The sequence below is a fragment of the Erinaceus europaeus genome, chromosome 15 (assembly GCF_950295315.1).
Source record: "Erinaceus europaeus chromosome 15, mEriEur2.1, whole genome shotgun sequence".
NCBI classification, from domain to species: domain Eukaryota; kingdom Metazoa; phylum Chordata; class Mammalia; order Eulipotyphla; family Erinaceidae; genus Erinaceus; species Erinaceus europaeus.
The window spans coordinates 65,306,605-65,318,651 of NC_080176.1; the positions used below are offsets into that span (position 1 = coordinate 65,306,605).

At 44.5% G+C, this 12,047-nt stretch overlaps 1 protein-coding gene and 1 non-coding gene across 7 annotated transcripts in view; one reads left to right on the forward strand and one right to left on the reverse strand.

Moving 5' to 3' along the window:
* Nucleotides 1-8,387: 8,387 nt before the first annotated feature.
* LOC132533219 (U6 spliceosomal RNA) lies at nucleotides 8,388-8,495 on the reverse strand. Its single transcript, XR_009545125.1, has one exon. It is a non-coding gene; the product is annotated as a U6 spliceosomal RNA (small nuclear RNA).
* A 2,773-nt stretch (nucleotides 8,496-11,268) lies between these two features.
* MAPK4 (mitogen-activated protein kinase 4) overlaps nucleotides 11,269-12,047 on the forward strand; it is a 177,676-nt gene continuing 176,897 nt past the window's right edge. For 3 of the 6 annotated variants that reach the window (XM_060173880.1, XM_060173885.1, XM_060173886.1), the window contains exon 1: nucleotides 11,641-11,797. The gene's annotated coding sequence lies outside the window, so the exon portion shown is untranslated. Of the gene's footprint in view, nucleotides 11,484-11,640; nucleotides 11,798-12,047 lie in introns of those variants that run through there. The other 3 variants (XM_060173882.1, XM_060173884.1, XM_060173881.1) reach the window with 2 other exon arrangements.

Genomic DNA, 12,047 nt, shown 5'->3' on the forward strand with positions numbered 1-12,047 from the left:
TGCTTTGTGTCTCACCACCTTTTAGCCACCAAAGTGCAGACACTACTGTGATTCCAACCTGACTTCCCTGGGCAGCTGACCCCAATAATATGTCCCTAAGTCTCATCTCTCCAGAGCCCTACTCCACTAGGGAAAGATAGAAACAGGCTGGGGATATGAATTGACCTTTGAGCACCCATGTCCAGTAGAGAAGCAACCACAGAAGTCAGGCCTTCCATCTTCTGCACCCCCAAAAGAATTTTGTTCCATACTCCCAGAATGATAAACAAACAAACAACAACAACAAAAAACCTCAGGGAAGAATGGAGGGGGTGTAACACAGAACTCTGGTGGTGGGAACTGTGTTGAATACGGTTATCTTACAATTTGTAAATCATTATAAAATCACTAATAACATTTTCTTTAAAAGAGAGAGGGTGGGGAGAGAGACACTAAAGCACTACTCTGCCATCTGTGGAGTTTTCTTTGGGGCTGCCCATGGTGTTGTGGTTCTGGGGATTGAAACCAGAAGTTCAGACACTGGTAAGGTATGCACACTAACCACTGAGATATCTCTAATGCCAGCATTTTTTTTTTTTTTTTTTTTTTTTAGTGTGAAGGTAATGCTGCAAGGGAACTTCATAGCAAGATCCATATGTGCTTGTAGAAGAATTAGATGCAGGCAGAAGATGGCTGACAGCCTAATAATAGTGTTCCTCATTTTTCTTAGCAAAGAGAATGTTCTAGAATAAAATCTACCCAACAGAGCATCACTTTTGTCACTGGCCATGAGCAGAGTCTCACAAAACCCAGATAACCTAAACTGAATTATTAAGAGTCTGGGCTTGTGTGAAGCAGGCGGGCAGGGTGAGTGGTTTTGAAGTTCAACAGCACCTCTGTGGTGGATCTGTAGCCCTGCCTCCCACCTGTCAGCTCTTGGGGGTGCAGCCTCACCTTGGTCACATTGTCCTGAGGCTGTCATAGATGTCACAGGAGCAGTCATCAAGGCTCCACTACTTGCTTCTTCCTGCCCCAATCTGATATCATAACATGTGCTCTGAGTAGACAGGGATTACTTGTGCATCTGCTGTCTATTGTTTTGCACCCACATAAAGGTCAATGATCTCAGTCTTGCTATGGGATATTTTCTGACTCTGACCTGTGTTGCTTGGCTGAGGAAGCTCTGGGCCATAGTTCTTGGCACTTTTTTCTGAATTAAAGTGTTTGCCATGCCTCTTCTTATCTTTGCATTTGAGAAGACTGGGGGCCAAGAAGGAGAATAAGGGAATAAAAATTCAAAGGGAGAGGATAATATAACCTACTAGTGACTAAACATCCACTTTGCTTCCAAGATTCCTGGGAGGAACTTTAGGAGGGAAATACGAAGTGGGGGTAGATCTTGTTTCTGGAAATTGTAAAAAGCACTTATGAGGCTTGGGGTCTATGTCCTTTTGATGGCAAACTCACACCGATGTTCTATTTTCTTTTCTCTCATGGCAAATGTCATTGTCTTTGAAAAAAACCCCAGGTTTTCTGGGAAAAGCAGAGAGAAAGAGAAAGAGAGAGAGAGAGAGAGAGAGAGAGAGAGAGAGAGAGAGAGAGAGAGAGCTCACTGGTTAGGATATGTGCTTTGCCATCTGTGCAACCCAGGCTCCAGAGCAGTGCAATATGGAAAGAGGTGTATGAGGGGAAACTCCAGTTTCTGTGGCGTCTTTTCCTCTCTGTGTGTCCCTATTTTGTCTCCCTTTCTGAATGAAAAAAAAAAGTCAAACCAGAACTGGTGAAAGTGAGCATGTGTGAGGTCCTGGCTTTACACAATGAGAAAGAAATGAAATAGTTTACTGACAATAAAAAATAATGAAATGCTAATTTTGAGACACAGAGGAAAGTAAAAGTTTAAGACATTTTCCTATAACTTTTGGTATTTTATGTGTTTCTTTCCTGCCTTTCTCTTTGTCTATAAATAACACATATACAAATTTATAACCACATCTTTATAGTCTCCTTTTTATTCAATCCATTATGAATATCATTCCATGCTGTTAAAATTTCTCTCAAAATATTATGTACATTGATTGGCTGGCACAGTGCTCCATCATGAGGACATACCGTAATTTATTTAACAATCTATCTTTTGTTTGATATTTACATTGCTGCCAATATTTCCATATTATGAATAAAGCTGCAATTACCATCTTTGTGCCTAAATCTTTATCAGTTTCTATAGTTATTTCCTTTGAATGGGTGTCTAGAAGTAGAAAATTCTAGGCCAAAGCTCAGCAACATTTGAAGCCTCTCAGAACATGCACAATGAGAATCGCTTTTCGAAAAGAATGATCAATTTTTTAATAAATGTGCAAGGACAAGAGCATCCCTCTAACCAAGTCATCACACCCCCCATGCACACTTAGTCTTCACAAAGTCCAAGAGATAGTTTTATTGCCACTTTTGCAAGTTCAGTTGCTTTAATCTTTTATGGTCCATGTGAATGAAAGCTTTTAGTAGTTGTTCTCCTCTTACTCCGTTTAGCATAATCACCTTCAGTCCCACCGATTTTGTTCCAAATATTACAAATTCTTCTTTTCTGATTGCAGAATAGTGTTCCATTGAGTATCTACCCCATAGCACCTTTATCCAGAATGGCTGTTTAGATAGCTTCTATATTTTAGCCACTGTACATAGTACAGCTTTGACACAAGAAAGCATATATGCTTTCAATTAGTGCTTTCATGTCCTTTGGATATAAAGTAGGGATTTTTAATGGGGAGAAAAGAGGAAGACGAGGTAAGTGACTAGAGTTGGTTAATATTAACAAACTTAAACATTTTTTGGTTGTACATTATTGATGACAGATTCTCTAGAAAGGATCAAGAGGGAACTTGGCTGATCTTATCCTTCAGCTAAAAATCCATAATTATGTCATTTCCTAATACAGATGACTTTTCAGCCAACTGTTTGTTTTCTGGTTTCTTCAAGCAATTGCAGCAATTAGATATATCTCAGTCCAAAGGCTTTTTAAATTTTTTTATTTTTATTTCCCAGAGCACTGCTCAGCTCTGGCTTTGGAGGTGAAGGGATTAAATTTAGGATCTCAAAACCTCAGGCATGAGAGTCTGTTTGCATAACCACTATGCAATCTCCTCTGTCCTCAGCCTATTGGTCTTTGGTGAAATTCAAATAAGACAGATAATTCAGTTTCTCTATAATCAGTACCGAGTTCCTTTTTTTTGCCTCCAGGGTTATTGCTGGACCTTGGTGCCTGCACCACAAATCCACTGCTCCTGGAGGCCATTTTTCCCACTTTGTTGCCCTTGTTATTGTTGCCATTGTTGTTGTTGTCATTGCTGTTGTTGTATAGGACAGAGAGAAATTGAGAGAGGAGGGAAGACAGAAAGGGGGAGACAAAGATAGACACCTGAAGACCTGCTTCACTGCCCGTGAAGCGACCCCCCAGCAAGTGGGGAGCCAGGGGCTCCAACCAGGATTCTTACACCTGTCCTTGAGCTTTGCACCATGTGTGCTTAGCATGCTGCACCATAACCTGGACCCCCTGAGTTCCACTTTAAAATCATTTCACAAGTGTCAGCTTTTGACATAACTCAATTGCACCACCTAACAGCTGGAGATAATATTAGATCCCACCAGCTAAGGGCTCAGTGGCCCCATGCCAGATACCAGTCATAAATTCAGGTTGGTACCTGTATTTCTGGTTGCCCAGCAACATACATCAAACGTTCTATGACTTCCTCCTCAAATGTGATTAATTTGCTAGAGGGGTTCATAGAATTCAGAGAAACATAGACTCATGCCTACTATTTTATTGTAAATGATATTTGGGGGGGGCAGTAGCACAGAGGGTTAAGCACACATGGTGCAAAGTGCAAGGACTGGCGTAATTATCCTGGTTTGAGCACCTGGTTCCCCACCTGCAAGAAGGTTGCTTCACAAGAGGTGAAGCAGGTCAGCAGGTTACTATCTTTCTCTCCTCCTCTCTGTCTTCCCCTCCTCTCTTGATTTCTTTCTGTCCTACCCAAAAACAATGACAGCAGCAACAACAATAATAACAACAATGATAAACAACCAGGGCAACAAAAAGGGAAAAAATAGCCTCCAGGAACAGTGGATTTGTAGTGCAGACATGGAGCCCCAGCAATAATCCTGGAGGAAAAAAAAAAGATATTTAAAGGCTGCAGAAGGAGTATATAGGACTAGGCCCAGAAACTTGTGTCCTCATGGCCCCAGAGTTCATGTGGATGCATTTATCAGTCTGGCAGCTCACTAAATTCAACTTCCAAACTTAGCTCTTTCAGTTCTGAGGACCAGGAAGTTCAAGATCAAGGTGCTGGTAGATTTAGTGTCCGGTGAGGAGCTGCTTCCTGCTTCATAGCAGGCTGTCTTTTCACTGTGTTCTCACAGAGCCAAGTGGGTGACCTGGTTCTATGCAGCTCCCTGTTAAAAAAGATTATGTATTTTGGATAGAGAAAGAGAGAAATTGAGAAGAAAGGAGGAGACAGAGAGGAAGAGAGAAAGAGCGACATCTGTAGCACTACTTCATCACTTGTGAAACTTGTGCAGAGGAGGCCTGGGGGCTCAAATCCAGGTACTTGTGTGCTCTACTGGGTGCACCACCACCACACTCCTAAAAGCCTCTTTTATAAGGGCACTAATCTCCTTCTAGAAGGGTCTGTCATGACCTAGTCATCTTCCAAAGGTCCCACCTCAAATACCATCAGTTTGGAGACTGGGTTTCAACATATGAAGGGAATGGGAGTGAGAAGCCCAAAATTCAGACTGTTGCATCCATGAAAGAGATTTCTGGAGGTTCATTGTCTCATAGGAAAAGACACTTGAGTAATTCACAGCACATCTCTACTAATTGGTAGGCAACAAGCACCCGGCCCCCTAGATTAATTGTCTTCTAGGCAGGAAACAGACTTGTTTGTATAATATATGTTGGGAAATCTAAAACAGGAGTTAATATAAACTTAACAAAGGCTTTAGAATTGAAAAGTGAAGTTCATGGACCACTCTTGGGGGTGCTATGCTCAGTTAGGTACCAACAAGTCACAGGCAATGAGAATTATGTTCTGGTGGGTCTGATTTACGTATTAAGCCATGAGCCACTTTTAAAAGCAAATGTCAATGCCAGTGATGAGACAAATTCAAGTTAAGCACCATAATGAGGGAGGAAGAAAAAAAACCTAGCATATACTTTAATAACAGTAGATTGTGGAACTATACACTGTAGTCTTATAATCTTGTAACCTGTTATTAACCACAAATAAAATATAAAATTAAAATAATAGTAGATTGTATGTGATCCATGAGGAACAAAAAATTTCACAGGCAATGAGAATTATGTTCTGGTGGGTCTGATTTACGTATTAAGCCATGAGCCACTTTTAAAAGCAAATGTCAATGCCAGTGATGAGACAAATTCAAGTTAAGCACCATAATGAGGGAGGAAGAAAAAAAACCTAGCATATACTTTAATAACAGTAGATTGTGGAACTATACACTGTAGTCTTATAATCTTGTAACCTGTTATTAACCACAAATAAAATATAAAATTAAAATAATAGTAGATTGTATGTGATCCATGAGGAACAAAAAATTTCAGTAGTTATAGTAAATAAAAATGATTTGGAAAAATGAGATAAGGTGGAAGAATTGGGTGTCAATTTGGTGCTCTTTTTCTTCTTTTTTTTCTTTTTACTTTTCTGTGTTTTTCCATCACTTTGACAAAATATTGCTTGCTTGATTGCCGTTGTAACCAAGGTACAGTTCCACATCTCTCCCATGGCCAAGTTCCTACACAGAGCAATGAGGGGGAGGAAGTAGGGTTCTGAGACTCAAACTTTTCTTTCTTTTCTTTTTTTCCCCTTCTTTCTTTCTCTGCCACTTCTTTCCTCATGACCCATAATGAAGAAAGTCATGTAATGGGATGACCTATAGTGAATTCACACACTCACCCCCACACAATATTTGACATTAAAATGCAATGACTGACTTGGTGTCTGATGAGGACCTGCTACCGGACCATAGAGGGGTGTTAGGGGCAGGCTGGGGCCAGACAGAAGCTTTGGGTGGGGGGAGGGTTTCCTGAACAGGATGTCAACATCTTGTTGTGGGGATGGACTAGGTGAAACTCTATGTAAAAGAGCTTCCTGGAATGACCAATTGCTGCTGGTTGACTACATGGGCCAATAACAGAAGGGGTTGACCTGCTTCCACTCAGGTCTGCCTATATATATATGCTTGGTGCTGAGAAGATGGAGAAGATCTGTCTGTGGTTCCTTTTATGTCTCTGCACATCTCTTTCAAATAAAGATCATCTTACTTGGCTTATGGGGCTCCACTTATTCTTCTGCAGAGACTACTGTGATGGATCCAGAGCTGGAAAGTTTACTGAGGGTTCCCTAGGAGCTATAATGCTCCATTGGACCTGGGTACCTGCCTCTCAAAGTATCAGTAGCCCACTGGGGCCTCTTAAGAGCAGGAACTTGCTTCTCCCACAGCAGCACAATCTTCTCATGAGGTCCTCACCTGGCAGAGAGAGGGTGAAGGAGTTCTTGGGGGCATTTTTTTTTTTAAGATTTATTTATTTCATATGAGATAAGGTTTCATATGTGAGAGAGAAACAAGCACATGCAACACCTGGGATTGGTCTCTAATGTCTCAGGCATGCAAGTCCTGTGCTCTACCAGATGAACTATTTCCCTAGCAGGACCTCTTTTATCAGGGCACTAGTACCATTCATAAGGGCTCTATCCTTATGAATTAATCATCTCCCAAATGCCCCACTTCCAGTACTATTTGTATTGGGGGTTTGGTTTAATATGTTCATTGCTGGGGGGTGGACAGAGGTGTCTAAAGCAACTACACATCTCTTTATTAAAATTTTTTTCTTGGGGAGGTTGTGGGGTCAAAGGAACCCTCCTGAACTGCTGGTGGGAATGTCAATTGGTCCAAACTCTGTGCATAACAGTCTGGAGAACTCTCAGAAGGCTAGAAATGGACCTACCCTATGATCCTGCAATTCCTCTCCTGGGGATATATCCTAAGAAACCCAACACATCCATCCAAAGAGATCTGTGTACACATATGTTATTAGCAGCACAATTTGTAATAGCCAAAACCTGGAAGCAACCCAGGTGTCCAACAACAGATGAGTGACTGAGCAAGTTGTGGTCTATATACACAATGGAATACTACTCAGCTATCAAAAATGGTGACTTCAGCTTCAAAAATGGTGTTTTCAGCCTATCTTGGATGGACCTTGAAAAATTCATGTTAAGTGAAATGAGTCAGAAACAGAAGGATGAATATGGGATGATCTCACTCTCAGGCAGAAGTTGAAAAACAAGATCAGAAGAGAAAACACAAGTAGAACCTGAACTGAACTTGGCATGTTGCACCAAAGTAAAAGACTCTGGGGTTGGTGGGTGAGTGGGGAGAATACAGATCCAAGAAGGATGACAGAGGGCCTAGTGGGGGTTGTATTGTTATATGGAAAACTGGGAAATGTTATGCATGTACAAACTATTGTATTTACTGTCGAATATAAAACATTAATTCCCCAATAAAGAAATTTAAAAAAGTTTTTTATTTCAAAAAATTTATTAGTGATTTGATATTGATTTACAAAACTGTATGTCAACAGGGGTATAACTCCACACTGTTCTTACCACTAGAGTTCTGAACCCCCATTTCCTCTACTGCAAGCCACTGTAGTTCCCCTAAGGTTGCAGACATAGGTCAACTATCTATGTACGTTTGCACATAACTGCCCCCTTTTTCTGCCAGGTCCAGTCTTCTCTTTCCCTCCAAGCCACTCAGAACCCTCTCACTATATCCAAAATGACCCTTCCTTTTCCTTCTCTCCTTCTGGGTCCTGATGGAGCTAGAGAGTTCAGAGTCCTCTTATCCTCTTCCTCCTATCACTTCTCCCCCACCGGGAGTATGGATCAAAGTTGTTTTTGTGGTGCGGAAGGTAGGAATTCTGGCTTCTGTAATTTTTTCTTTGCTGTAATTTCTGTAATTTTTTCTTTTCAATCCATATCCCCAGCCTGAAAAAACTTTTTATTATTATTATTTTTTTATTGCCAGCAGGGTTCTAACTGGGACACAGTGCCACTGCTCTGGGCAGTTTCAGTCTCTCTCTCTCAACTGAGAAAAATTAAGAGGGAAGTGGGTAAATTGAAAGGTAGAAAGATATAAGCCTGCAGCACTGCTTTACTACTCATGAAGCTTCCCCCCTACAGAATGGAATCAGGGCTTGAACCTAGGTCCTTGTGCATGCGTGATAATGTGTTTGTTTAACTGGGTGGCCACTACCTAACCTCTAAACATATGTTACTAGATACATATTTTTAAAAATCCATTTATTTATTATTTTTAAGGGAAATAAAATTATGGAACGCTTCATGGATTTTGCATGTCATCCTTGCACAAAGGCCATGCTAATCTTCTCTATATCGTGCCAACTTTAGTACATGTGCTGCCGAAGTGAGCACAAGATCTAGTTATTAATTAGTTAGAAAGAGCAAACCAGAGTGTCACACTGGCACATGGGATACCTGATATCGAACTCAGGACCTCACACTTGAGTCCCACACTTTTACTCAAGTATTACATCCAGGTCACAGTAACACATGCAATTTAAGATTTATTTTTTTATTAAAGAGAAAGTCTGGGGGGCCAGGCAGTGACAGAGAGAGGGAGGGAGGGAGGGAGGGAGGGAGGGAGAGAGAGAGAGAGAGAGAGAGAGAGAGAGACAGGCGAAGTCGAAAGGAGTGATCTTACATTTGGTGCTGGGACTGAACTGGGTCTTCAGGCTGGTAAAGCATGTGTTCTTTAACCACCTTCCAGCAAAATTATGTTTCCAAAAACTGTCTAAAAATACCCCCAAGGCAGATACAACACTTTCTGCTGATACAACAAGGTCTGCACTGGGTTATAGAGACCCAATGCAGACACTGGTACCCCTGGCATAGCCACCAACACACAACTTGTAGAACCAAGTCACAGGTGGTGGGGAAATGTGGGTTCACCCCAACCCCCCGCCTGGGGTGGGGAGAAGATATCTTAAAATGATCTGATGCCTTACCTAACCCCTGGGTTCCACATGGCTATTTTCTGTGTACTCATCCCTATGTCAGCCAGCTTTTTTGTATTTATTTGTTTATTTTGAATAGAGAAATTTAGAGAAAAGGGGGGGGGAGATTGAGAGGATGACAGACTCCTGTAATACTGCTTCACCACTCATGAAGCTTCCTTCCTCCATGCAGGTGGGGACTGAGAGTTTGAATCTAGGTCCTTGCACACAAAAATGTGTATGTTCAGTCAAATATACCACCAATGCCTGGCCCTAAGCTGTTTTCTTTCTTGATAGCTCCTATTGTGGTGAAAATTAAGGCCTGATCTGTTTCCTGGTGGCAACAGCCACAGGAGAACAGCACCATGTGATGGAAATGTGATGAAGGATGCCTGGAGAAATACCCCATTTCTTTTTTTTTTTTAAATATTTTATTTATTTATTTATTTATTTATTCCCTTTTGTTGCCCTTGTTGTTTTATTGTTGTAGTTATTATTGTTGTTGTTGTTGTTGGATAGGACAGAGAGAAATGGAGAGAGGAGGGGAAGACAGAGAGGAGGAGAGAAAGATAGACACCTGCAGACCTGCTTCACCGCCTGTGAAGCAATTCCCCTGCAGGTGGGGAACCGGGGTTCGAACCGGGATCCTTATGCCGGTCCTTGTGCTTTGCGCCACCTGCGCTTAACCCGCTGCGCTACAGCCCGACTCCCGAAATACCCCATTTCTATTATTCTTCTGGCATTGTGCAGTGATGGACTCTGAAATTAAAATGCGTATTTCACACCCCTGTGTTTGGAGGATGGCCATTCACTATGCATCAGCTATCTACTGGTGCTCAGCACATGGAGAAAATTACATTTTCTCACTTGCCAAATGGAAGAGATAAATTATCTCACGTGGCCAAGCACAGTGCTCCCAAGAGCAGGGCCATAGACCCAAGGCACTGATCTAGAATCTCCAGGAGAGAGGGCTGGAGCTTTCCTGGTGTCTTCATGGGCCAGTCTCTTCATTTAGACCCTCTGGACCCTCCTCTTACAGGACTGAATGTGGTAGGGCATTTGCTTTACTGGATTTTTTTTTTTTTAAACTGAGATGAGCACCCTTCAGGCCTCTTCTTATTCCTTCCTAGAAAAGATGCTATAAAAATGAATAAATCAAGACAAAACATTTCATATTTATGTACAGCCACTGAATTGATAATCCTTATTTGTAATGAAAGTTAAAGAAGGAAATGTTAAAATGTGATCTTTGGGGAAGGTATATTAGAACATCCTACCATGGAGACATTTGCCTGTTATAATTTTCCTCTTTTCCCTGTCTACTCTTTCAGGTTAATGAAGGTCCAGATAGGTAACAGCTGTCTCCAAGGTAGCCAGTAAGCCCTAACCTATTATCTACACACATATTATTAATAGCAATTGCATCTACACAATAATTACACCTGGCGTTTATTACCCTTCATATGGCCATCGTTTTTCTAGCCACAGATGCAGCTTTCAATATGATGGTACAGCGTTTTGTTCGTTGGTCTGTTTTTACATTCATTGCAATGAGCAATTTTATGATCCACATGCAGCAATATTGAACGTCTCTTCTATACCGGGTATGATACTCGGCCCTGGAGAAGTGAGGACTGAGGCAGAAGTCACCATAATACACAGCGGCCCCCATGAAGCGTCCAAATAAGCTTCTTGCTTTGAATGTTTTAGTTGTTGGGAGGCAGGAGGGATGGCTCGTGGGCAGCTAAAGCCACTAGTGACCTTATACAAAATTTAGGTTATTTTTTTCTCCCTCTGCCCAGAAAAGTAGCTGTTTAATCATCCCCCCCCCCCCGGGGTACACGTAATTAGAGACAACCGTGTGTGATAGTCAGTGATAATCAGTGTGGTCCACTTCGGAAGGGACAGAAGGCCACTTGGTCACCAGCTACGGCCAATGTGGCTGGGTTCTCAGGATTTTTCCTTCCACCTGCTTTCTAGAGTGTCACTCCCCTTCTGCCAGTGTCACTCGGACCGTGCCCTTGGGTGCTGGGCATCCCGGGCGGGGTCGCTCCTCAGCTTGTGAGCTCGGCGCCCCTCAGCCCAGCGCCTGGCGGGCGGTTCCTCCCCGCCCGCGGGTTCCAGGCCGCCCCTTGCCCTCCTCTGCGCCCCACCCCCGGCCGCTGCAGCAGCGCGGAGTCCAGCCCGCTGGGAAACGCGTTTCTGTCGAGGCTCAGAACAGCAGCCTTCCCACCCCGCCCCCTGTCTCGGAAGAATCTGGGGCGTCCCCTCCTCGGGACGAGAGGGAGGTCGTTGGAGAGTCTGCGCCGAGACCACCGGGCAGGTTCTTCCCCCGACGGGGACCCCGAGCCCGCGGGCGCCCGGCCCCCCAGGTGAGGCGGCGTGCACACAGGCGGCTCCACTCGGCGTGAGAGCGCGGTGGGGCGGCGGGGAGGACCTGGGAGGGGCGCGCGGGGGAGGCTGCCGCCCCCCGGTGCCCAGGCCCCGGCTCCAAGCGCTAGTTGCCAAAGCAGGTGGGGGCCGGCGGGCGGGGCGGGGCGGGGCTGGGGGCGGAGCCGCGGGGAGAGCGCGCGGGGGCCGGGGCTGGAGCCGGAGCTGGAGCCGCGAGCCGCGCAGTCCGGGCGCCCGCGGAGCTCGCCGCTCGCCGGGGCCGGGACCCGCCTGGCCGAGCGCGCCGGCGCCGCCCCGCAGACAAAGGCGCCCTCGCGGGCTCTGCGTCGGGTAAGTGGCTCCCCCGGCGGCGCCCCCTCCCGTTGCCCGCATCTCTCAGAGTTCACTGAGCCCGGAGCGGCTGGGCTGAGGGGGAAGGGGAGGCGACCCCGCTCGTCCCCCGCTCGCACCACAGAGCCCCTCCACCTTTCACAGAAAGCCGGGGAGACCCTCGGCCGGCGAGTTTGGGGGCACCGGGCTGTCTCCCTGGGGACCCGCACGGCTGCCCCTGGTGACCCCTGCTCGGCGGTGCGGGGGATCC